The sequence below is a fragment of the Loxodonta africana genome, chromosome 26, assembly GCF_030014295.1.
Source record: "Loxodonta africana isolate mLoxAfr1 chromosome 26, mLoxAfr1.hap2, whole genome shotgun sequence".
Lineage (NCBI taxonomy): Eukaryota > Metazoa > Chordata > Mammalia > Proboscidea > Elephantidae > Loxodonta > Loxodonta africana.
Genome location: NC_087367.1, coordinates 38,102,393 through 38,129,660, shown reverse-complemented (window position 1 = coordinate 38,129,660; position 27,268 = coordinate 38,102,393). Strand labels below are relative to the sequence as shown.

Genomic DNA, 27,268 nt, shown 5'->3' with positions numbered 1-27,268 from the left:
TACCTCAAAGATATAACAACTCTCCAGTCCTATGCATAATTTAGTCCCCAGGGACCTTGATCACCTTTCCCTTCCATAAGACTTCACACTGGTTCATTACATTGATGACGTTTTGGTGATTGGACCTAGTAAGGAAGAAGTGTCAGTGACTCAGGATTTATTGGTACAACATTTGTGTTAACTAGAGGGTGGGAAATTAATCTGACAAAAATTCAGGCATCTTCCACCTCAGTAAAATTTCTAGGAGTTCAGTAGTGTGGGGCATGTTGAGATATTCCTTCTAAAGTAAAGGATAAATTATTGCATCTGGCTCCCCCACCAACTAAAAAGGAAGCATAATGCCTAGTGGGCTCTTTAGATTTTGGAGGTAACATATCCCTTATTTGGGTGTGCTACTCTGGCCTACTCATCAAGTGACTTGAAAAGCTGCTAGTTTTGAGTGGGGCCCAGATCAAGAGAAGGCTCTGCAACATGTTCAGGTTGTCATGCAAGTGGCTTTGCCACTTGAGCCGTATGATCTATCTGATCCAGTGGTGCTTGGAATGTCAGTGGCAGATAGAGATGCTGTATGGAGTCTTTGGCAGGACCCTATTGGCAAATCACAGAGCAGACCCTTAGGATTGTGGAGCAAAGCCCTGCCATCCTCTGCAGATAACTACTCTTCTTTTGAGAAACAGCTTTTGGCTTGTCATTAGGCCTTAGTAGAGACCAAATCCTTAACCATGGACCACGAAGTCACCATGCAACCTGAGCTGCCCATCATGAAATGGGTGTTGTCTGACCCACAAAGTCATAAAATCGAACATGCATAGCAGCACTCCATCATTAAATGGAAGGGGTATATATGAGACTGGCCCAAGCAGGATCTGAAGGCACAAGTAAGTTGCATGAGGAAGTGGCCCAAATGTCCATGGCCTCCACTCCTGTCACATCACCTTCTGCACCTGTGGTCTCATGGGGGTTTCGTTATGATCAGTTGACTGAGGAAGAGAAAACTCATGCCTGGTTTACAGATGGTTCTTCACGATATGCAGGCAGCACTTGAAAGTAGACAGTGACAGTACCACAGCTCCTTGCTGTGACCTCCCTGAAGGACAGTGGTGAAGGGAAATCCTCCCAATGGGCAGAGCTTCTAGCAGTACACCTGCTTGTTCACTTTGCTTGAAAGGAGAAATGGCCAGATGTGTGATTGTATACTGATTCATGGGCTGTGGTCAATGGTTTGCCTGGGTGGTCAGGGACTTGGAAGGATTGTGATTGAAAAATGGGAGACAAGGTAGTATGGGGAAGAGGTATGTGAATAGACCTCTCTGAATGGGCCAAGGATGTGAAGATATTTGTGTCCCATGTAAATGCTCACCAAAGGGTGACTTCAGCAGGGGAGGATTTTAACAATCAAGTGGGTAGGATGACACATTCTGTGAAAACCAGCCATCCTCTTTATTCAGTCACTCATGTCATTGCCCAGTGGGCTCATGGACAAAGTGGCCATGGTGGCAGGGATGGAGGTTATGCGTGGGCTCAGCAACATGGACTTCCACTCACCAAGACTGAGTTGGCTGAAACCACTGCTGAGTGTTCAGTCTGCCAGCAGCAGAGTCCGACACTGAGTTCCCAATATGGCACCATTCCTCTAGGTGATCAGCTAGCAACCTGGTGGCAGGTTGATTACATTGGACATTTCCATCATGCAAAGGGCAGCATTTTGTTCTTACTGGAATAGACGTTTACTCTTGATATGGATTTGCCTTCCCTGCATGGAATACTTCTGCCAAAACTACCATCCATGGACTTACAGAATGCCTTATTCACTGTCATGGAATCCCACACAGCATCTCCTCAGATGAAGGGAAAGCAAATGAAGTGCATCAGTGGGCCCAATCTCATGGAATTCACTGGTCTTACCATTTTCTTCATCATCCTGAAGCAGCTGTCTTGATAGAACCATGGAATGGCCTTCTAAAAACACAATTATGGTGCCAGCTGGGTGGCAATACGTTGCAGCATTGGGGTAATGTTCTCCAGCAGGCTGTATATGCTCTAAACCAGTGTCCAGTATATACTGCTGTTTCTCACATAGCCCTGATTCATGGGTCCAGGAATCAAGGGGTGAACATGGGAGTGGCAACACTCACTATTACCCCTAGTGACCCACTCGAAAAGTTTTTGCTTCCTGTCCCTGTGACCCTGTGCTCTGTAGGTCTAGAGGTCTTAGTTCCAAAGGGAGGAATGCTCACATGAGGAGACACATCACTGATTTCCATTGAACTGGAAGTTAAGAATGTCACCTGGCCACTTTGGGCTCCTTCTGCCTGTGGATCAACAGATAAAAAAGTGAGTTATCATATCGGCTGGTGTGATTGATTGTGATCACCAAGAGGAAGTCAGATTGATATTATGTAATGGACGTAAAGAAGAGTATGTCTGGAATGCAGGAGATCCCTCAGGGCGCCTCTTAGTGCTGCCATGCCCTATAATTAAAGTCCATGAAAAACTGCAGCAACCGATTCTGACATGACTACTAATGGCCCAGATCCTTCAGGAATTCTGAAGGATTGGATTGTGCCCCCCAAAACTATGTGTATCAATTTGGCTAGGCCATGATTCCCAGTATTGTGTTATTGTCTACCATTTTGTTATCTGATGTGACTTTCCTATATTTTGTAAATTCTGTCTCTATGATGTTGATGAGTTGAGATTAGCGGGAGTTATGATAATGAGACAGGACTCAATCTACAAGATTACATTGTGTCTTAAGCCAATCTCTTTTGAGATATAAAAGAGAGAAGCAAGCAGAGAGACATGGGGACCTCATACCACCAAGAAAGCAGTGCTCGGAGTAAATCACATCTTTTGGACCTGAGGTTCCTGTGCTGAGATGCTCCCATATCAAGGGAAGACTGATGACAAGGACCTTCCTCAAGAGTCAACAGAGAGAAAGCCTTCCCCTGGAACAGGCACCCTGAATTCAGACTTCTAAACTAGTAGACTGTGGTATTTCTGTTATAGCAGCACTAGATGACTAACACAGGAATGAAGGTTTGAGTTACTCAACCAGGCAGAGAACCACAATCAGCTGAGGTGCTTGCTGAGGGCAAAGGCAATACGGCATGGCTGGTGGAAGAAGGTGGTTCTAAATACTAGTTATGATTATGTGACCAGTCACAGAAACTAAGACTGTAATTGTTATGAGTATTTTTTCCTTGTATGTGTGCATCAAATATTTTTGTTTTCTTTACTTATAAAGTATAAGATGTAAACAGTGCTAGTGCGTTTTCGGTTGTACATGTGTTAGTTGTATCAAGTTAGGTGCAAGTATGACTTTATAATTTGGTCTTTACATGTTTAAGGAGAAGTATACATGTGCGAAGCTGACAAGGAGTGGACTGTGATCATTAAAGTTGTGTGTCAACTTGGCTAGGCCATGATTCTTCATGATTTGGCAGTTATGATGTAGTTTGGCAGTCATATAATAATGATGTGATCACCTCCATGATGGGATCTGCTGTGAGTAGCCAATCAGTTGAAAGGGATTTGCCTTGGGGTGTGGCCTACATCCATTATATGCGGACTTTCTTACAAATTTTGCTGGCTTTTTCTCTGCTATGGATTCTACATTTGGCTCGTCAGCATCTTACCTCCAGTTTTTGGGACTTGGGCCAGTAGCCTGCCATCTTACCTACTGATATTGGATTGGTCAGCCTTTGCAGCTGTGAGCCAACTTGCCGTCTGGCCTGAGGATCTTGGGTTCATCAGCACCTGCAGCTATGTGAGTCAGGAGAAGCCTTTAGCCTGACACCTGACACCTGACCCATGGATTTGTGACTTGGCAGGCTCTACAACCAAGTGAGCCATTTCCTTGAGATAAATCTCTCTCTAAAAAAAAAAAAAAAAAATTTTTTTTTTATGTATGTATACGCTTCACTGGTTTTGCTTCTCTAGAGAACCCAGCCTAAAACACCCTCTTTTTCAGTTGATCTGAGTTTCTTACAGTCACATTAGTGACTGGCCAGTACCCCAGGTCCAGACTGGCAGAAACCAAGGACTCCAAGCTCAGTGGGGTTTGGGAGTGTGCTGCTGAGTTAGAGGGTGAATTCATTTGTGGTCCACTCTTCAAGTTCGGTCAGGGGTGTCCAGTCCCAGAAGTGCAGATTCTAGTAATAGCAACAGTCTCAAGGGCTGGAAAATGCTCCCCTCATTTTCTATCTAACATAGTACAAAACTATGTTTATTTGTTATAAATAGACACTGGACAATTTCCAGCTCAACGGTTCTGCTGATATCATGCTCCAAAACATAGGTGTCCTCTTTCAAAGAGCTGATGATTTGTATGGTTTATTTAGGCTGCCTAAATGAATAATTTCTTTTATAAAAATCAGCAAAAAGGTGGTTCCAATAATGTGGAGGTTAAAGATGTCCCAAATACCCCACTTCTGCAAACTGCTGTACCACTCCATCATCTCTAACACCAACTAGCCGCTCCCCTCACCCCCATCTCAGTACTCTCCCTATCTTTGGGTTGGGTAATTCGCTGCAACATCTTGCAGAACTTACAAACTGTATTTAGGATTATGGGGTTTATTAGGGAAGTATCAGGTTACAGGTCAGGACCAGGATCAACTTGGAAGTAACAGGAACACCTCAGGATACAGTTATTCAATCAGGACAACTTTTTCTCAGTCTGCTGTCACTGGGCACTGTACTCTTGGCCTGGGCCCTGTGCACTCTGCCTCTGCCCTGCTCCAGCAAGTGTTACAAAGTTCTTTAGTTTTGCCGATAAGTGCCCAGAGGCACGCTACTCCATTAACAAGCCTCTTGTCCAGCAGGCCCTCTGTAGCTGCTGCTGCTCAAGCTGCTGCCACTCTTCTCACCATCTCTCATGGTATTCAGTGTTACAGCTCCTTCTCCCTAAAACCTGTCAGGAAAGCTGATTATATGTATAGCAAACTCCTTATCAATTTCAAGCCTTGGCCCCCAGCAAGACCACAAACTAACCAATCCCCTGCAAGGGTTTCATGTACCTCATTTGCGTAGCCCCACCCCCACAAGGGTTCCATGCATTAGAAAAACCATCCAATCCCCTTGGTGGGCCACAAGCACCTTATTCCCTGGTGGCGTAGTGGTTAAGAGCTACGGCTGCTAATCAAGAGGTCGGCAGTTTGAATCTATCAGGCACTCCTTGGAAACTATGGGGCAGTTCTGCTCTGTTCTGTAGGGTCACTATGAGTTGAAATCAACTCAATGGCAATGGGTTTGGTTTTGGGTTTACCCAATCATTTTGTGGGAGTTACAAGACCATGACTGGAAGGGTCATATTAAAGCAGTTTACTTCACTGTACTGCACATGGGTAGATGGAGTGGAGACAAGTCCAGGTGCAGCAGCTTAGGTTCCCAGAGGTTCTCTCTCATGAGGTCCCAGGCCTTTGCCTAGTTTGGTGGTTCCCAGATTCTGATACCATGAAATGTTCCCCTCAGTTATTGGGGGAACAACATAGACCTGTCAGTTGTTGGTTTTGCCGCATAAGCACATTAGCAAAACTAAATTCTATTAATAGCATTAGTTCAGAAAAGAAGAAACATTTTAATACCAGAGTCTTTTTTTTTTTAATTTTTGTTTTTGTTGTTGAGGATATACACATCAGAACATATGCTAATTCAACAATTTCTACATGTTCAATTCAGTGATACTGATTATATTCTTCAAGTTGTACAACCATTCTCATCCTCCTATATCCTCCTTGTTCCTCCCCAGTAACATAACTTCACTTCCTTCTTAAGTTTCCTATCTAATTTTTTGAGTTGCTGTTGTCACTTTGATCCTGTACATACAGTTCTTTAAAAAGCACAATTCTCAAGGCATACATTCTTTACTAATTAAGCTAAACTATTGTTTAACACCAGAGTATTTAAATGGAAGTTTTTCTCATTTCATCAAGGGCTGGTGGAACAGGTAAGACTATCTGGATCTCCCAATGGGCACCTGGGAACCCTGACTGGTTCCCTTCACAGGGGATTGGCTGTCCCAAGCACTCTGGGGCCTCACAGACCAAGGGGAGGCAACCATTCAGGGTATGAGTCTCTGAAAACACAGGCTTCGCAGTATCAAACTCAGCATTTCACCTGCCCAGTCTGTGGTAGTGTCACTGTCTCTAGAATTATGGCCATCTGGACAGGTCTCGGTCATTGCACCCCTCACATTGCTTCGTTGGTCTGACTGCTCCATTCAACACTAGTTGGCTAAAGAAAGGCACTGTGTGAAATCTAGCTGCCCAGCACAGTGCTTGACGCTCAGCAGATGCTCACCAAATATTTATTGCCCAAATGAACTAAACTTAATTTCACTCTTTAGTACTTGTAATTAAATAATCAAAGAGTACTCACTATATGCTGCTTCAAAATGAGGAGGCAGGAATCACAATAGAGGGTCCCAGACAGAGCTGGAGGAAAATGTAGAACAAAATTCTAACTCACAAAGAAAGACCAGACTTACTTGTTTGACAGAGACTGGAGAAACCCTGAAAGTATGAACCCCAGACACTCTTTTAGCCCAGTATTGAAGTCACTCCTGAGGTTCACCCTTCAGCCAAAGATTAGACAGGCCTATAAAACAAAACAAGACTAAAAGAGCACAATAGCCCAGGGGCAAGGGCTATAAGACAGGAGAGAACAGGAAAGCTGGTAAAAGGGAAGCCAAGATTGAGAAGGGAGAGTGTTGACATGTAGTGGGGTTGTTAACCAACGTCATAAAACAATATGTGCACTAACTGTTTAATGAGAAACTAGTTTGTTCTGTAACCCTTCATCTAAAGTACAATTAAAAAAAAAAGAAAAAGAAAAGGAAGTCTTCAGGAAAGAGACAGTTGTCAGCCAATGTGACATCTCTCTGAAGATGCCCCTTAATTTCTTTCTTTTTATATAATTTCTTGACAGGCCAGGGGACAGAAAAGATCAAAGCAGTAAACCAAAATTCCAAACAAAGAAAAAGGCGAGGGTAACTATCATAATAATTAAGTTCCTAAAGTCCTAAGACATTCCATGTTTATGTCAAAATTAAAGTAAAAGTGTATGAAACACCTTGCAGATCTATGTCATAATCCCATTCAGGTGCCTGACAAACCTGGAGAAACCAGAGTGAGAATTACGGATTTACCCTTCCGTGCTGAAAATGGAAGTTGAAAGTCAAGTGGCAACATAAAGCTAAGCACTTCTGAGACCAAGTTTCAAGTCTGTACTAGATAGAAATGACAGAAAATCATTAAGAACAGAAGGCATTAAAAGGTCAGAAATAAATCATTATCAAGCCCTGTTTGGCCAAAAAAAAAAAAAAAAAAAAAAAGAGGGGGGAAATGGTCAGTTTTATGCTGGGAGAGCAAGTATATTTGCTAGTTTCCCCACAAGCTGTTCTATAGCTACTTGATTTCCTTTAGGTTGTATATTATCTTCTGTTGGATAAACTACACTCAGCAGAGAAAGGTGCTGATGCCTTTCACTCCCACCTTGGATAGGGGTTCTCAGCCCTACCACACATTAGAATCACTGGGAAAAACTGATTAAACGGACAATACTCAGCCCACCTCCAGGATTCTGCTTCAGTTCGTCAGAGGTGTTGCTTCAAGCATAAGTATTTTTAACCTTCCCCAGGGGATTCGAACTGAATCTGAATCTCTCGGCGTGGGGTCTGAGCATTGTTTAATTGATTTTCCCCAGTGATTCTAATGTGCAGCAGCAGCTGAGAACCTGGGGACTAGAAGCAACTCTTTGTGCTCTAGCAACTGTGTGAGAGGAAGTGGTGAGGTAGTAGGGAAGTTGTGGACAAGGTGGGGAGATTGGGGTTCCAGGCCTGGTTCACAACTTCCTGTGTGCTTAAGCTCTTGGTTTTGACTTATGTAAGATGAGGATAATAACAGCTGTTTCATGCATTTGTTATTGAGTTTATCTGAGTGCCTGACACAGAGTAAGCAATCAATAAATGATTGCAACTGTTATTACCGAAGTCCCTGGATGGTGCAAACAGGTAACACGTTTGACTGCTAACCAAAGGGAGGTTCAAGTCCAACCAGGGGCGCCTTGGAAGAAAGGCCAGTTGATCTACTTCCAAAAAAGCCAGCCACTGAAAACTCTACGGAGCACAATTCTACTCTGGCTCACATGGGACCACCATTAGTCAGAATCCCCTCAATGGCAACTGGTTACTGTTGTTACCATCTAACTGACAAGGCTGGGACTGGTTTGGTGCAATAGATAAGGCTGCAGCTCCCCGGGTCAGGGCAGTGGACGTTATCTCAAGGCAGCAAAGAGCTCCTAGTATAATATTCTGGAGTGTGAAGTCCAGGTGTGAAGACAAACACATGACACAGAAACCCTCGTCCCTTTCCTCACTGGGACACGGATCTTTCCATCTAGAGGGAGGTCTTCAGCACAGGGCACAGAGCCTGGGGTCAGGAGGCCTGGCTGTGTCATTAGCTCTCTGTGTGACCTTGGGCAAGCGCCCTCCTCTGTCTGGTTTTTGGCTTCCTTAGGGGTTGGACAGGGTGATGGGTGAGGTGCTTTCCACCTGGAGCCTTGAGCCCAAAATTTCCAGTTGCTTTCACTTGCAAAGCAGTTTTCTCACCAGTCTGTTCCTTTACTTGCCAAAGTTTGGTTTCTGTTTCCTAAGTGGTTCCAGGTTGGGCTGTTTGTATTTATGCTCATGAGAGAGGCTGCCCCATCTGGGGCTTCAGAGAATGCCTCAGACCCCACTGCTAGCGACACCTTGGCTCCCAGTTACAGGGCTCCGGCAGGTCTCTGCTACTGGCATTCCCTTCCCAAGTCTCTTCGGGCACACACATGGGCCTGTCCCTCCTCAGATAGCATCCCTCTACAGGCAGAGATGTCACATAGGGGACTTAATGCTGTTCCACAAACTCAAGTGTGAAAGAAATAGCGCAAGTTGTGGTCCTCTTCAGATGATCCTAATTCTGACTCTAAGCCCCCATCCTGCCTCATGTCAAGGCCTTGAGCCTTTGGTCTTCAGATACTACTGCCAAGTTGTTTGCTGTCCTAGTCTGCATGGTCCCATTGGGCCTAGCATCTTTGCTGTTCAGTTCCATGCTGGTGAAGCTGGGATCCTCAGTGCTCAGGTCACAGGTACAGCCTTGTGTTCATCCCCTCCAAGTGTCTGCCACCTCCCTAGGGCGTCCCCAGGCAAAGTTATTGGAACTTAGACTCGCTAAGCCTTTCCTATCTGTGTGCACTGAGGGTACGTGGCTCTAACCCAGGCTTCCGTGGCTCTGGTCTCCGTTGGCAGAATGCAAGACTCCAACTGGCTGCAAAACTGCCCAACCCCCACATTCTTCCAGGAGTCACTAGGGAATGTTTCATGTGTGTTTCTACGTTCCTTCCAACAGTTCTGCTGATCTCTGAGCTTATCCAGGGATGGTCCTTCTTTTCTTGGAGGACAGTGGATGCAGCTCCTTTGGCCTGTTTTCTGCCTATAGAATTCCAAGAGGCAGACAGCTTTCCTTCCTTTCCTTCTGTCTCTGTCCCCTTCAGCCTAAGCTGCTAGGTTTTCTACTGTGGTAGGTGGTTAGATCCATCAGTCACAGGCCTAATTTCTTTAAAAATAGAGTCACCAAGCCCTTAGTGAGACTTTTAGGGCAGGTGTCCTTTGTACAACAGAATTTTCCAAATCTTTAAGCTCTGGTTTCATTTTGCACAGTTCATTTTTTTTTTTAATTTTTATTGTGCTTTAAGTGAAAGTTTAGAAATCAAGTCAGTCTCTCCTACAAAAATGTATATACACATTGATATATACTCCTAGTTGCTCTCCTCCTAATGAGACAGCACACTCCTTCTCTCCACCCTCTATTTTCATGTCCATTCAGCCAGCTTCTGTCCCCCTCTGCCTTCTTGACTCCCCTCCAGAGAGGAGCTGCCCACATTGTCTCATGTGTCTACTTGAGCCAAGAAGCTCACTTCTCACCAGTATCATTTTCTATCTTATGGTCCAGTTCAATCCCTGTCTGAAGAGTTGGCTTTGGGAATAGTTCTTATTTTGGGCTAATATAAGGTCTTGGGACCATGACCTCCGGGGCCCTTCTAGGTTCACTCAGACCTTTAAGCCTGGTCTTTTTGCAAGAATTTGAAGTCTGCATCCCACTGGTGTCTTGTTCCTTCAGGGGTTCTCTGTTGTGTTCCCTGTCATCGGCTGTAGCCGGGCACCATCTAGTTCTTCTGGCCTCAGGCTGATGTAGTCTCTGGTTTCTCTGGCCCTTTCTGTCTCTTGGGCTCATGATTACCTTGGGTCTTTCGTGTTCTTCATTCTCCTTTGCTCCAAGTGGGTTGAGACCAATTGATGCATCTTAAAAGGCCGCTTGCTAGTGTTTAAGACCCCAGATGCCACTCACCAAAGTGGGATGCAGAATGTTTTCTTAATAGATTTTATTATTCCAGTTGACCTAGATGGTCCTCGAGCCCCGTCCCTGCTACGCTGGCCTTCCAAGTGTTCGGTTTATTCAGGAAACTTCTTTGCTTTTGGTTTAGTCCAGTTATGCTGATCTTTCCTGTATTGTGTGTTGTCCTTCTCTTCACCTAAAATATTTCTTGTCTACTATTTAATTAGTGAATACCCCTCTCCCTCCCCACTCGTGTAACCATCAAAGAATATTTTCTTCTCTGTTTAGACTATTTCTTGAGCTCTTATAATAGTGGTCTCATACAGTATTTGTCCTTTTGCAACTGACTAATTTCCTTCAGCATAATGCCTTCCAGATTCCTCCATGTTATAAAATGTTTCACGGATTCATCATGGTTCTTTATTGATGCGTAGTATTCCATTGTGTGACTATACCATAATTTATTTATCCATTCATCCATTGATTGGCACTTTGGTTGCTTCTATTTTTTGCTATTGTGAGCAGTGCTGCAATGAACATGGGTGTGCATATATCTGTTCTTGTAAAGGCTCTTACTTCTCTAGCCTATATTCCAAGGAGTGGGATTGCTGGATTGTGTGGTAATTCTATTTCTAGCTTTTTAAGGAAGCTCCAAAATTATTTCCAAAGTGGTTGTACCATTTTACCTTGCCACCAGCAGTGTAGAACTGTTCCAGTCTCCCCACAACCTCTCCAACATTTATGATTTTGTGTTTTTGGATTAATGCCAGCCTTGTTGGAGTGAGATGGAATCTCACTGTAGTTTTGATTTGGATTTCTCTAGTGGTTAATGATTGTGAGCATTTCCTAATGTATCTGTTAGCTACCTGAATGTCTTCTTTGGTGAAGTGCTTGTTCATATCCTTTGCCCATTTTTTAATTGGGTTATTTGTCTTTTTGTTGTTGAGTTTTTGCAGTATCATGACTCTGGTTAGAAATGTCATAGCTAAAAGCTTTTTCCCAGTCTGTAGGTAATCTTTTTACTCTTTTGATGAAGTCTTTGGATGAGCATAGGTGTTTGATTTTTAGGAGCTCCCAGTTATCTAGTTTCTCTTCTGCTGTTTGTGAATTGTTAGTAATGTTTTGTATACTGTTTATGCCATGTATTAAGGCTCCTAGCATTGTTCCTATTTTTTCTTCTATGATCTTTATTGTTTTAGATTTTATATTTAGGTCTTTGATCCATTTTGAGTTAGTTTTTGTGCTTGGAGTGAGGTATGGGTCTTGTTTCATTTTTTGCAGACGGATATCCAGTTATGGCAACACTATTTGTTAAAGAGACTGTCTTTTCCCCATTTAATGGACTTTGGGCCTTTGTCAAATATCAGCTGCCCATGGGTGGATTAATTTACATCTGGATTCTCAGTTCTGTTCTATTGGTCTATGTATCTGTCGTTGTACCAGTACCAGGCTGTTTTGACTACTGTTGCGGTAAAATAGGTTCTAAAATCAGGTAGAGTAAGGCCTCCCACTTCGTTCTTCTTTTTCAGTAATGCTTTACTTACCCAGGGCCTCTTTCCCTTCCATATGAAGTTGGTGATTTGTTTCTCCATTTCATTAGAAAATGTCATTGGAATTTGGATCAGAATTGCATTGTATTTATAGATGGCGTTTGGTAGAGTAGACATTTTACAATGTTAAGTCTTCCTATCCATGAACAAGGTATGTTTTTCCGCTTACATAGGTGTCTTTTGGTTTCTTGCAGTAGTGTTTTGTAGTTTTCTTTGTATAAGTCTTTTACATCTCTGGTAAGATTTATTCCTAAGTATTTTATCTTCCTGGGGCTACTGTAAATGGTATTCATTTGGTGATTTCCCCTTCAATGTTTTCTTTGTTGGTTTTGAGGAATCCAACTGATTTTTGCATGTTTATCGTGTATCCTGATACTCTGCTGAACTTTTCTATTTGTTTCAGTAGTTTTCTTGAGGATTCTTTAGGGTTTTCTGTGTATAAGATCATGTCATCTGCAAATAGAGATACTTTTACTTCTTCCTTACCAATCTGGATGCCCTTTATTTCTTTATCTAGCCTAAGTACTCTGGCTAGGGCCTCCAGCACAATGTTGAATAGAAGTGGTGGTAAAGGCTTAAAGCACAATGAAAATTATTTTTAAAAAAATCTATTAAGAAGACATTCTGCATCCCACTTGGAGAGTGGCACCTGGGGTCTTAAATGCTAGCAAGCGGCCATCTAAGATGCATCAATTGGTCTCAACCCACCTGGATCAAATGACAATGAAGAACACCAAAGACACAGGGTAATTATGAGTCCGAGAGACAGAAAGGGACACATAAACCAGAGATTACATCAGCCTGAAACCTGAAGAACCAGATGGTGCCTGGCTACAACTGGTGACTACCCTGACGAGGAACACAACAAAGAACCCTTGAGGGAGCAGGAGAGTAGTGGAATGCAGACCCCAAACTCTTGTTAAAAGATCAGGCTTAATGGTCTGACTGAGACTAGAATGACCACAGAGGTCATGGTTCCCAGACCTTCTGTTAGCCCAAGAGAGGAACCATTTCTACAGCTAACTCTTCAGACACAGGTTGGACTAGACCATGGGACAGACAATGATACTGGTGAAGAATGAGCTTCGTGGATCAAGTAGACACATGAGAGTATGTTGGCATCTCCTGTCTGAAGAGGGGATGAGAGGGTAGAGAGGATCAGAAGCTGACTGAATGGACTGGAAAAGAAATAGAGGAGGGAAGGAGTGTGCTGCCTTATTGGGGGAGAGAAATTAGGAGTATATATCAAGCTGTTTATAAATTTTTGTATGAGAGTCCAACTTGATTTGTAAACTTTCATTTAAAGCACAATAAAAATTAAAAAAAAAAAGTGATAAAGGGCATTCTTGTCTGGTTCCCATTCTCAAGGGGAATGCTTTCAGACTCTCTCTATTTAGGATGATGTTGGCTGTTGGCTTTGTATGAATGCCCTTTATTATGTTGAGCAATTTGCCTTCTATTCCTATTTTGCTGAGAGTTTCTGTTATGAATGGGTGTTGGACTTTGTCAAATGCCTTTTCTGCATCAGTTGATCAGATCATGTGGTTCTTGTCTTTTGTTTTATTTACATGATGAATTACACTGTTTTTCTAATGCTGAACCATCCCTACATACCTGGAGTGAATACCACTTTGGTCAAGATGTATTATTTTTTTGGTATGTCGTTCAATTCTATTGGCTAGAATTTTGTTAAGGGTTTTCGCATCTACGTTCATGAGGGATATAGGTCTGTAATTTTCTTTTTTGTGATGTCTTTACCGGGTTTTGCTATCAGGCATATGCTGACTTCATAGAATGAGTTTGGGAGTATTCCATCCTTTTCTATGCCCTGAAATACCTTTAGTAGTAGTGGTGTTAACTCTTCTCTGAAAGTTTGATAGAACTCTCCAGTGAAGCTTCCCAGGCCAGGGCTTTTTATTTTTTGTTGGGAGTTTTGAAATTACCTTTACAATCTCTTCCTTTGTTATGGGACTATTTATTTGTTCTATAGGGTCGCTATGAGTTGGGAACCGACTCATAAGCACTGGGTTGGTGGGTACCTCTGTTTGTGTTAGTTTAAGTAGGTAGTGTGTTTCTGGAAATTCATCCATTTCTTCTAGGTTTTCAAATTTGTTAGAGTACAGTTTTTCATAATAATCTGATATGGTTCTTTTAATTTCAGTTGGGCCTGTTGTGATATCACCCATCTCATTTTTTTCGGGTTATTTGCTTCCTTTCCTGTTTTTCTTTTGTCAGTTTGGCAAATGGTTTATCAATTTTGTTAATTTTTTCAAAGAACCAGCTTTTGATCTTGTTAACTGTTTCAACTATTTCTCTGTTCTCTACTTCATTTAATTCTGATCTAATTTTTTACCATTTACTTTCTTCTGGTGCCTGAGTGTTTCTTTTGTTGCTCTCTTTCTATTTGTTCAAGTTGTAGGGATAGATCTTTGATTTTGGCCCTTTCTTCTTTTTGGATGTGTGCATTTATTGATATAAATTGACCTCTGACCTCTGCTATCTCTGTGTCCCAAAGTTCTGAGAGGAAGTGTTTTCATTCTCATTGGATTGTATTAATTTCTTTATTCCATCCTTAATGTCTTCTACAACCCAGTCATTTCTGAGCAGGGTATTGTTCAGTTTCCAAGTGTTTGATTTCTTTTCCCTGTTTTTTCTGTTACTCATTTCCACTTTTATGGCCCTATGGTCAGAGAAGATGCTTTGTAATATTTCAATGTTTTGGATTCTGCTAAGGCTTGCTTTATGACCTAATATGTGGTCTACTCTTGAGAATCTTCACTGTGCGCTGGAAAAGGAAGTATCCTTGGCTGCTGTTGGATGGAGTGTTCTGTGTATATCTATGAGGTCAAGTTGGTTGATTGTGGCATTTAGATCTTCCGTGTCTTTATTGAGCTTCTTTCTGGATGTTCTGTCCTTCACTGAAAGTGGTGTGTTGAAGTCTCCTACTATTATGGTGAAGCTGCCTATCTCACTTTTCAATGCTGTTAGAGTTTGTTTTATGTATCTTGCAGCCCTGTTATTGGGTGCATAAATATTTAATATGGTTATATCCTCTTGGTATAAAAAAAATCCTCCTGGTATATTGTCCCATTAATCATTATATAGTGTCCTTCCCTATCCTTTGTGGTGGATTTAACTTTAAAGTCTATTCTGTCAGAAATTAGTATTGCCACTCCTGCTCTTTTTTGGTTGTTGTTTGCTTGATATATATTTTTTTCTGTCCTTTGAGTTTTACTTTGTTTTTGTCTCTAAGTCTAAGGTGAGTCTCTTGCAGGCAGCAATAGATGGATCGTATTTTTTTAAATCCATTCTCCACTCTTTGTCTCTATTGGTGAATATAGTCCATTTACTTTCAGCAAAATTGTGGATAGGTATGAATTTAGTGCTGTTGTTTTGATGTCTTTTTCGTGTGTGTTTTTGACAGTTTCTTTTTCCCGCTTAATTTTTTGTGCTGTGTAGTTTATGTATTGTCTTTTCCTCTTATTTGCTGTTTTTTTTTTTTTCTTGCTGATTCTTTTTCTTGTACTTTATTTTGATGAGTAGGATTGTTAGTCTCCTTTGTGGGTACCTTAATATTTACCCCTATGTTTCTATGTTGAAACCTGACTTTTATATCTTTATATTGCCTTGACTTCATCTCTATATGAAGGGACTACATTTCTTAGTCCCTCTTTATTGTTTTAGTGGTGTCATCTTTTACGTAATGACTTCACTGTTTCCCTGTTTTGAGCAGTTTTTTATCTTGATTTATTTTTGTTGTTTCCCTTTATAAGCTGACATCTGGTTGCTCTGTCCTGTGTTCCAGTCTTGGGTTGATATCTGGTAATTATTGATTATCTAACCAGAGAATTCCCTTTAGTATTTCTTGTAGTTTTGGTTTGGTTTTTACAAGTTGCCTAGAACTTTTTTTCATCTGGAAATGTCCTAATTTTTCCGTCATATTTGAGAGACAGTTTTGCTGGATATATGATTCTTGGCTGGCAATTCTTTTCCTTCAATGTCTTATTTAAGTCATCCCATTGCCTTCTTGCGTCCGTGGTTTCTGCCATGTAGTCCAAGCTTATTCTTATTGACTCTCCTTTGTAGGTGACTTTTGTTTATCCCTAGTCACTCTTAAAATTCTCTCTTTATCTCTGGTTTTGGCAAGTTTGAGTATAATATATCTTGTTGACTTTCTTTTGGGATCTACTTTATATCAGGTTTGATGAGCATCTTAGATAGATATCCTTTCACTTTTCATTATATCAGGGAAGTTTTCTGCCAAGAAATCTTCAACAATTCTCTCTGTGTTTTCTGTTATCCCTCCCTGTTCTGGTACTCCAATCACTCATAGGTTATTTCTCTTGATAGAGTCCCACATGATTCTTAGTGTTTCTTCATTTTTTTTAAATTCTTTTGTCTGATTTTTCTTCAAAAATATTGGTGTCAAGTGTTTTATCTTCAATCTCACTAATTCTGCCTTTCATTTCCTCAGTTCTGCTCCTCTGATTTTCTATTGAGTTGTCTACTTCTGTAATTTTATTGTTAATCTTCTGAATTTCTGATTGCTGTCTCTCTATGGATTCTTTCAGCTTATTAAATTTTTCATTATGTTCTTGAATAACCTTTTTTCATTTCTTCAAATGCTTTATCTGTGTGTTCCTTGGCTTGTTCTGCATTTTGCCTGATCTCATTCCTGATGTCTTGAAGAATTCTGTATATTAATCTTTTGTGTTCTGCATCTGGTAATTCCAGGAAAAAACCTTCATCTGGAAGATTCCTTCAGTCTTGGTTTTCAGAGCTTGTTGAAACAATCATAGTCTGCTTCTTTATGTGATTTGATATTGACTGTTGTCTCCGAGCCATCTATGCATTATTGTGTTTGTTTATTTTATGTTTGCTTACCGTATCCTAGCTTCTTGTTTTGTTTTGTTTTGATATGCCCATATAAGCTGCTTGAGTGAGCTAGGTTGATTATTTTCATCCTTGAAGCTCTAATGTCCTGTCACCAGATGGCTAGAGCTATTCCCAGGTATATGAGCTTAGGAGTCCATTTGCTTTTCTTGTATGGATTCAGGTGTCCAGATTAGTTGTTCATCAAGTGTGTGGTAGAGGCTCTGTCCTACAGTCTTAGAGGGGCAGGGGTGATTGGTGTAGGCACAGATATCTAGTTTCAGCAGGGGGTCATGCTCTGACCAAGGAAGGGGACTGACTGACAACCATCCCCTGAGTGTCTGTGAGGCAAGTGCATCCCTGTTCCCTAGAGCGCACAGGTGGGTGGTTCTGCAGCTGGATCATGGGCACCCAGTGCTTTTGGTTGTAAGGACTGGGAGGTACCACTTATCCTTGGGCCTCTGTCACTGGTGGCTAGGTGACGTTGGTGGAGCTACCAGTCCTTAGGCCCCGATGTAGATAGGTGAGGACCCTATTTATTGGATGAAGCAGTATCAAACATCAAACGCCCGCCTCTCCACCGCACAGCTGAAACAGCTGCACCGTGCCAACAAGGGCCTATTCTCCTAAAATTGGCCCACACAAGTCCATGTGGTTGTGAGAGCTATTCAAAGTCCACAGTTCATTTTTGCCTGGATGGGAGCCACTTCTCTCCTGAGTGCCCCAGCTTAGTGGAGCTGGCAGATTATCTTTTCCCCCAGTTGGGAATTTATTCCTTCTCCAAGGCTGGGAGAATGGCTCAGGACACACAGCAGGACCTATCTCAGGCCCAGGGAAATCGACGGCCACTGAAGCCAGCTTGGGGGCTGGGGGCATGGTAAAATAAACACAAGTACTTAGCTTTTGCCAAGAGCGCCATTCTTCTCTGGGTCTGGAGGTGTGAATAGGCTGTGTGGCTCACTGTCTGTCTCTGAGAAAACTGTGTCCAGAACGCTACCACCAGCTCTACCATGGCCACTCCAGGGAATGGTGCCTGAGGGTTCCCAGGGATTCAGGCCTGGCAACTCCTCACCACTTCTGAACCGCCTCTTCTTCTGCCTGCTACTCAGTCTGTTTCCTAACTTTGCTTTTGATTTCAGGGCTCCACACTTGTCGTATATATAATTGTTTCACTTGATTTTTTTTTTTTTTTTGGTCTTTATTTACTGTAAGAGGGATCACTGAAGTGTCTGACTACTCTGCCTTCTTGGCCCCACCTCTGCCCAGTTCATTTTTGAGTACATCTCTTTCCTTCCTCATTCTATGGTAAGCAGTAGGGAGAAACCATGCTGCCCTTTTAAGATTTTGCTTAGAAATCTCAGCCAAATACCCAACTTCATCACTTATGAGTTCTACCTTCCACTAAACATTTGAACATAATTCACACAAGCTCTTTGCACTGCATAAAAAGTATCACCCTTCTTCCATTGTCCAATCAAATATTCATCATTTCCTTTTAAAGCCTCACCAGAAGCACATTAATGTCCACACTTTTAGCAATGTTGTGTTGACAGTGCCATATGTATTCTCTAAGATGATACTTTCTCTATAGTTCCCCTCACTTCCTTCTGAGCCCTCACCGGAATTGCCTTTGATGTCCATAATTCTACCAACCGTCTCTTCAAGGTAATCTAGGCTTTTACTGTTAAAACCAAAACCAAGCCCATTGCTATCGAGTTGATTGCTACTCATAGCAACCCTATAGGTTTCTACTTTTTACGGAAGTAGACTGCCACATCTTTCTACCACAGAGTGAGTTTGAATCATGGGCTTTTTGATTAGCAGCCAAGCATTTAACCACTATGCTACCAGGGCTCCTAGGCTTTTACTATTTGACACCCTAAAACTTTTCTAGCCTCCACTCATTACCCAATTTCAAACCATTTTCACATTTTAGGTGTTTATTAGACCAGTATCCCACTCTCTGGTACCAAATTCTGTCTTAATTATCTAGTGCTGCTGTAACAGAAATACCACAAGTAGTTGGCTTTAACAAACACAAATTTATTTTCTCACAGTTAGGAGGCTAGAAGTCCAAGTTCAGGATGCTGGCTCTAGGGGAAGGCTTTCTCTCTCTGTTGGCTCTGGGAGAAAGTCATTGTCTCTTTTCAGGTGCTGTTCTTTGGTGATCATGTGACATGTATCTTCCTCCCCCTTTGTGCTTGTTTGCTTGTTTGCTTAATTTGCTTTTTTAAATCTCTGAAGAGATTGATTTAATACACACCCAACACTAATAGAGACAGAACTCATTGCCATCAAGTTGATCCTGACTAATAGCAACCCTATGGGACAGAGTAGACCTGCCCCATAGAGTCTCCAAAGAGTGGCTGGTGGATTCGAACTGCTGACCTTTTGGTTAGCAGCTGAATGCTTAACTACTGCACCACCAGGGCTCCCTCTACACTAATACTGCCTCATTAATATAACAAAGAAAACTCATTCCAAAATGGAATTGTAACCACAGGTATAGGGGTTAGGATTTACAACACATATTTTTGGGAGACACAATTCAATCTATAGCAATGTCATTGAAAAGTCATGGCTAGTCTTCAGGTATGACTGGATCCAGGAGTTGGAACAAAGTGGTAGAACTCAGTTTCTTTCTTTTTCTCTGTTCTGCTTTCCTGTTTGGCTTCACTCTCAGGCAGGCTTTCTCTACATGGGTGCCCCCGCAAGTTCCAGGCTTATATCTTCCCTATAGCTATCAATCCTAGTAGAAAGTGAACTTCTCTTTGCCTTTAGTCCCTACAAAAGTTCTGGAATTGGGTTTCCTTGGCTTAGTTCACTTGCTTGCCACTGAAGCATTCCCTGTGAAAGATGGGGGTGAAATATACTGATTGTCCCGGCCCAGGACATTCCCTCCCATGAAAGTGGAGTTCAGTGTGTGTGTCAGTCCCATCTGCTCTGTTGAGTTGCGGCGGGGAGGCAGAGGGGGGGAGTAGTTTATCAAAACAAACAAAAAACCCAGCAGCAACAAGGGTGCTTTTAGTAGAAGAACTGAGAATAGATGCCAGGTAGGAAAAAAATTGCATCTATGGGCTTTATCCAGGTATACCTGAATCCCTGCATTAGGAACAACTCAGGCTCAAGCTGGGGTCCAGCTACAGCTAAATGCCAGCACAAAAGGTGTGTGAGGACCTGTCTATGAGAGATACAGAAAGCATGGTTGAGGGATCAGAGCAGAGAGTATTTGGATTGGAGCTGATTCGTAGAGCAATGCTTCTCAAATTTTTAACGTGCATGCAGATCACCTGGGATCTTGTTAAAATGTACGTTCTGATTCAAACTCTGAGAGCAGTGGTTCTCAATAGGGAGCAACAAGGGGGACATTTGGCAGTGTCCAGAACATTTTCGGATGTCATTAATTGTGGTGTGTGTGTGTCTACTGGTATTTAGTGGGTAGAGGCAGGACTGGTGTTAAATATCCTACAATGCATGGGGAGGTCCCTCGCAACAAGAAATTATCTGACTCAAAATGTTAACAGTGCCTAGGTTGAGAAACCCTGCTGTAGAGGACTTCTTTTTGGGGTATGGAGAGTATGGAGTCATGGGAGACATTTCAAGCAGAGGGACTGTCTACAAAGGGTGTTGATGGAGGCAGCAGTCTGGCTTTATGGTAGCAGGTCATACGCAGCCCAGTAGGAGAGAAGGATGCATGTTCACGAAATCTTAAAACCACAGATACTCTGGGTTGAAAAGAAGTCAACAATCACCTACAGCCTTATAACTGAACGTGTGGTACAGATGAGCCGCAGAATCTCAGGCCCCACCCCAAACCTTGTGAATAAAAATTTTAACAAGATCCAGGTAATTTGTACACATGCTAAAGTTGGATAAGCACTGGCCTATGACAGGTTGACCAGCCAGCATGTATTGTGGAGCATCGATGGTATGTTCAGATTTGTATTAGGTATGGAGTTGACTCACTTGGAGGTATAGATTTGGCTACAGAAAAACAAAATGAGCTCCATGTTGGTCTCTGGACTTGCCTACTTGTCCATCCACAGACAATAAAAAGTACCTGCACCCTTCCCCCATACCCGGACCTTCCCAAAGGGGCAGACATTAAAACCAAAAAACCAAACCCACTGCCGTTGAGTCAATTGCGACTCATAGCAATCCTATAGGACAGAGTAGAACTGCCCCACAGAGTTTCCAAGGAGTGCCTGGTGGATTCAAACTGCCAAACTCTTGGTTAGCAGCCATAGAACTTAACGACTACGCCACCAGGGTTTCAGACATTACCAGTCAGATTTTGTGACAGGTAACACTGCCCCCTTCCTTGGTCAGAGCTGATCGGACCTGGGGTGGTCCATGATGCCAGAGCAGCCACTCCGGGTGTCAGCTAGCAACCTCTGAGGTGGCTTGACTTGATAGGATGAGTGACCCCAGAGTCCCTCTCTTAGAGACTGGAACTAGGAATTGCCAAGGAAAGTTGTCAGTTTGCAGAGGGATTGGAGGCTGGAAGAGCCTTGGTGGCCACATGTGCACCAAATCCTAGAGGCAGCTAGTGGTCTGAGAAAGCCAGTCGATAAAGCAGACAAGAGGGGGATATACAGGAGAAGCAGAGAGGTCTTGGGAGAGGTGGGCAATGCAGGAAGAGAGATACAGGCTAGACAACAGAGACTACTGATCCTGATGGCAGTCCAGACTCAGGGCATACAATTGAGAGTCATTTATAGGAACTTCATAGTTGAACTAAAACACAATAATTCAACAATTTACATTGAACTGATTTATTTACAACTATATGGAGATTTAAAGACTAGTGCCATGGGTTGAATCATGTTCCCCAAAAATATGTGTATCATTTGTCTAGGCCATGATTCCCAGTATTGTGTGATTGTTCACCATTTTGTCATCTGATGTGATTTTTCTATGTGCTGTAAATCCTCTCTCTATAATGTTGATGAGATGGGATTAGTGGAAGTTATGTTAATGAGGCAGGACTCAACCTACAAGATTGGATTGTGTCTTGAGCCACTTTCTTTTGGGATGTAAAAGAGAGAAGCAAGCAGAGAGACAGGGGGACCTCATACCGCCAAGAAAGCAGCACTGAGAGCAGAGCACGTTCTTCGGACTCTGGGCTCCTGTGAGAAGAAGCTCCTAGACCAAGGGAAGATTGATGACAAGGACCTTCCTCCAGAGCTGACAGAGTGATAAAGCCTTCCCTTGGAGCTGGTGCCCTGAATTTGGACTTCTACCATACTAGGCGGTAAGAGAATAAATCTCTCTTTGTTAAAGCCATCCACATGTGGTATTTCTTTTATAGCAGCACTAGATGAGTAAGGCAACTAGTAACAATAATATTCCAAGTGGGAGGAGAAAATTCTCAAATTGCTTTCACCTGTGGCTCACGTATGTTAAAATTCTTGTACATTTTCTTTTAAGATTATGGTGTTAGCTGCATTCATAACAGCCCTTTCCCCTTCTCTTCCTTCTTTAGAGAACCCTGATTTTGCTCAGGGATGCAGGTAGCTCAAATACTGCATGGGACTCTAGGCCCATTCCTGGGAAGACCACATGTTATGGATTGACTTCATCCCCCCAAAATATGTATTGAAATTCTGGTCCCTGTACCTGTAGATGTAATGTAAAAGTCTTTTCATAATGCAATGTAGTGTAATGTAATTAGCTGATCATACTAGTATATGGTGGATCCAAAATTTAATCAATTCTGAGTTATATAATGAGCAGCGTAGATACAGAATAAGGGTCCCTGATGGTACAATTGTTAACAGCTCAGTTACTAACCAAAAAATCTGCAATTTGAACCCACCAGTGGCTCTGTGGGAGAAAAGACCTGGTTATCTGTTCCTATAAAGATTGTTATTGTTATTACTGTTAGGTGCAATAATCATAAAGTTGGTTCCAATTCATAGTCACCCTGTGTACAACAGTATGAAACACAGCCTGGTCTTACTTCATCCGCATAGTTGTTATGCTTGAGTCTGTTGTTGCAGTCATTGTGTCAATCCATTTTGTTGAGGGTCTTCCTCTTTTTTGCTACTTTACGAAGCATGATGTCCTTCTCCAGGGACTGGTCCCTCCTGATAACATGCCCAAAGTACATGAGACGAAGTCTCACCATCCTTGCTTCTAAGAAGCATTCTGGCTGTACTTCTTCCAAGACAGGTTAGTTCATTCTACTGGCAGTCCACGGTGTATTCAATATTCTTCACCAACACCATAATTCAAAGGTGTTAATTCTTCTTCAGTTTTTCTTATTCATTTTTGAGCTTTCATATGTGTATGAGGCAATTGAAAATACCATGGCGTGGGTCAGGCACACCTTAGTCCTCAAAGTGACATCTTTGCTTTTTAACACTTTAAACAGCTCTTTTGCAGCAGATTTGCCCAAGGTTGCCTGTAAAGATTACAGCCTAGGAAACCCTATGGTTTCTACTCTGTCCTATAGGGTCACTATGGGTCATAGATACAGAGACATTGTAAAAATGACATGGGGGTGGTGTCTGACCTCCTCTATCTTTACAAGCGGGAAGGATAATCAAGATTTAACAGTCCAAGGTTGGTCCCTATGAGGCAGAGGCCAAACATGCCTCCTCTCCGCCATCTTTGCCAATTCTGACACCAACCGTCCCTCCCATGGCACTCTCTATTTCTCTACTGAGGTCGATAATTCATTGCAATGGCCACACGGAACTCACAGACAGTATGATTATGGGGTTTATCAGGGAAGTAACAGGTTACAATTCAGGTTTAGGAACGCTCAGGACACAGTTCTTCCATTAGGACTGCTTCTTTTCAGCTGTGCCAGCAGGCACACCTCTCTGTAGTCCCTCAGCAACTGCCTCTACTCAGGCAAGTGTTACAAAGCTCTTTTAGCTCTGCCGATAAGTGCCCCGAAGCACAAACCTAGCTCCACCAAGTGCCTGGAGGTACTCTACACCTCCAGCAAGCCTCCTACTCCAAGGCACTCAGCTTTCTCCCTTAGTGGGTGGGGAAGCCCACTGTGCCATCTCCTGCTGGTCTCTCTGCCACCACTTCTCACCATCTTTAGTGTTACAGCTCTCTCTCTCTCTGTAGATTTCCTGGTTCCAGGAGATTCTCAGGGCAGGGATCGTGGGTCCAAAGGACATGCTTCACTCTTGGCACTTCTTCCTTGGTGGTGGTGAGATCCTCTCTTTCCCATCTCTGGGAAGGCTCATTTCAAGCCTAGCAGGATGGCAAAACTGACCAATCCCTTTGGTGGGCCACAATTACCTTATTTGCACAGTCCCACCTAATCAATTGGGTGGGAGTTATAAGACCATGGTGAGAAAGGCCACACCAAAATGATCCATCACACTACAGACGTGCACACACAAACTGGGGAAGACAGACATCATGTGAGGATCGCCTACAAAGCCAGGGAAGCAGGGAATGCCAGGGATTATTGACAAGGAAGGATCTGACCAGGCCAAAACCCTTATCTGGATGAGGAGTTCAAACTGGGTTGGTCTGGTTCAATCCCCTGCTGAAAATTTGAATTTCTAACAAGTTCCCTGCTGAGAATTTGCTTTTGTAACAAGTTCCCAAGAAATTCAAATTCTCAGCAGGGAACTTGTTACAAATGCAAATCTCAGCAGGGATTTGAACCAGAACTAAGCAAGCCTTGATTTGGACTTTTAGCTCCCAGAATTGAGAGAAAATAAATGTCTGTTCTTTAAAGTCAACCACTTGTGTTCTTTCTTTTACAACAAAAGTAGGAACTAAGACACCACAGTTAACCTAAGCCAACCATGGTGGTCACACTCTTGCCAGCATTTGGTTTAGGAACAAACATATAACTCCCGCTCTGCTGCCCTCAAGTGGATTCTGACTCATAGCACCAGGGTTTCCAAACATATGACTAGTCCTCGCCAATGAGATGAGTGGGGAGGTCTGCTAGGGGCTTCTGGGAAAGTGGTCCAGATTCTTAAAGAAAAAAGGCTTGGAAGAGATGGTTCCTTTTCCATTGGACATTTTTTAGTCTAAATGTCATGCTTGGACCTGCTATGGTTCACAAAAGGGAAAGATGGCAAATAGCAAGTCTTTGAGTGATTATACCCATAGCCTGGAGCCATGAATCTCTGAGTTTTCTCTATTGTGAGATAATAAAACCCTCACTGCTTTTTTTTTTTTTTTTTTTTAATCTAAAGGTATTGTAATTGATACAAAGATACAGCAGGTTATCAGTCACAACTAGATTAATATAATCCTAAATCAGAGGACATTTTAGAGGTCATCTACCAATGTAATTCTTACAGTGGAAAGCATGTGAATGTGGAGTTAGTGTCTGTCCAAGCACTGCTATTTACAAGCTGGGTGATCCTGTACATGTTAGTCTTGCTGAGCCTCAATTTCCTCATGTAGTAAAAGAAAATAAGATATAATTTCTGGGGATTAAGTGAGATAATGTTATATTATACCTGGTAGAAAATAGGTGCCCAATAAAAAATAGCCATTATGGTTGTTATTATCCAAATGAAAAAATACTACAATTAAGAGTACAGAAAAGACAAACATCCAGGAAACACAAATCAAGACCTGATAGATGAGAGCGAGTCAAATTGCAGGGGTATAGGGAACACGTGCGCTAAGAGTTTGGAGGTGAAAAAAGCTTAATGAGCAAAAGGGGAGCTGGGATTTATTTATATTTATAATGTTTTTAATTTTCCTAACTCCCTATGGCAAATATACATTGCTTATATAATTTTTTTTATATAAAAATTATGTGAAAACTATTAAAATTCAGAGTGTGCACTTCTCAAGAAATAATTTAAAGGAAAGAAATCCTCAAATATCAGAAATTTCCATTACAATTATTTCTTTTTATAATATTGAAAAAGTTGGAAACATCCCAAATGGTGGAGTTAAATAAATCAGGCCTCCTTCACACAGTGGAAAGCATGCAGTTGTTAGTTATAAACTGTGCAGAAACATGGAAAAATGAAAATAACTGCTCTGTTTGTGGTCGGATTTTGGGTGATTGCTGGCTTTTCATCCTATTTTTAAATTGCCATGAGTGCTACAATATTGTTTGTGCAATAAATTTTTAAAAAATAAAATCAAAGAAAATAAGTGTGAACTTAGACCTCAACATTGGAGCATTTTGTGTTACATTCTGTGCTCTGGTGGTTGTAGTAGTGTCTGGCTATGTCTTCAAGCACTGGGAGGTCCCAAGCGTAGGCCCTTTCCCACTCTTGGGAATCCAGGTATCTGTTAGTTGCCATTAAATTGATTCTGACTCATGGCAGCCCCATGTGTGCAGAGTAGAACTGCTCCATAGGGTTTTCCAGGCTGTGACCTTTTGGAAGCAGATTGCCAGGCCTGCCTTGGGAGGCACCTTTGGGTGGGCTCAAACCACCAGCCTTTTGGTTAGCAGTCTAGTGCTTAACCATTTGCACAACTCAAACTGCTCCTCCAAGGCACTGGCCTCCTGGATTTGGCCAAGGTGTATGGAGACCACGCCCTTCTCCAGTGGGTGCTGGGGCTGTTTTCAGTGTCTCCCCTTGTCTACAGGCGGTGTTAAGGTCATGCTAACACAAGGGGACTGGGTGTAGTTTTTTGGTATTCTTTTCATTGATGTTCTGATATTATTTAGTGGATTTGAGAAAAGGTCTATTATGCCCTCTCCACCCCCAGCAGCTGTGAGGGGCTCGTGCTCTGTTCTGTGTAAACAGGTGAAATGGAAACACTGTCCTGCTCACTAGCTCTAGGCAAGTCCAGTGGTGCTTTCCTTCTCTTCAGGTGCCACTTTTGGCAGGTACGGGTCCTAAAGCCAAGAGGTTTGTGAACTTACGTCCATTGAAGAGACAGGGAGGGGCCTGTGTTGTCCTTGTGGGGACAATGTTTCACCCCAAAGAGCGCCACTAATGGTGTCACGACCGGCGCTGAGACAGCGAAGCAGTGGAGGTGAGCTGTTTTGACTTCTCCTGCAGGCTCCAGCCACTCAATTTCGCTTCGCTTTCTCTCTCTCTCTTTTTTTTTTCTCTACGTAACAGGACAGGGAGGGGTGGGTTGGCGAGTGGTATTCGCCTGGTGGGCCCGCGGGTGTCGCGGGGCAGAGGCCGATCAGCTGCGTCCGGTTAGCTGGGATAGGCTGTGCGCGGAGCCGCCGCGTAATGGGGACCATGCCTGCCCTAATGTGAAGCAGCCGCGGCGTCCGCCGAGCCTCCTCCCACTCGCCCGAGAGCAGCAGAGATAAAACGGAAGCGCCGGGAGAGGCGCTTTGATTCCAATACGAAACAAATTATTCTTCCCTGGATGGAACAAAATAAATCAGAGCGGAATCTCACGGTCGTCATTTCTACTTGCAAGGCCATCGGCCTCAGCACCAGGACCCAGCGAGGCTTGGCGGGGACCGCGCACTGGGGGCTGCTCGCCGACTGCGGCGGGGAGGTCGGAGTCCCTGGCCTGAGACGACAGCCTGTGGCTGTCCAAATGCTTTAA

The 27,268-nt window shown here is 42.8% G+C and overlaps 1 pseudogene; it reads left to right on the top strand.

The window, feature by feature from the left end:
• Nucleotides 1–829: 829 nt before the first annotated feature.
• LOC135228688 (uncharacterized) lies at nucleotides 830–27,268 on the top strand (annotated as a pseudogene).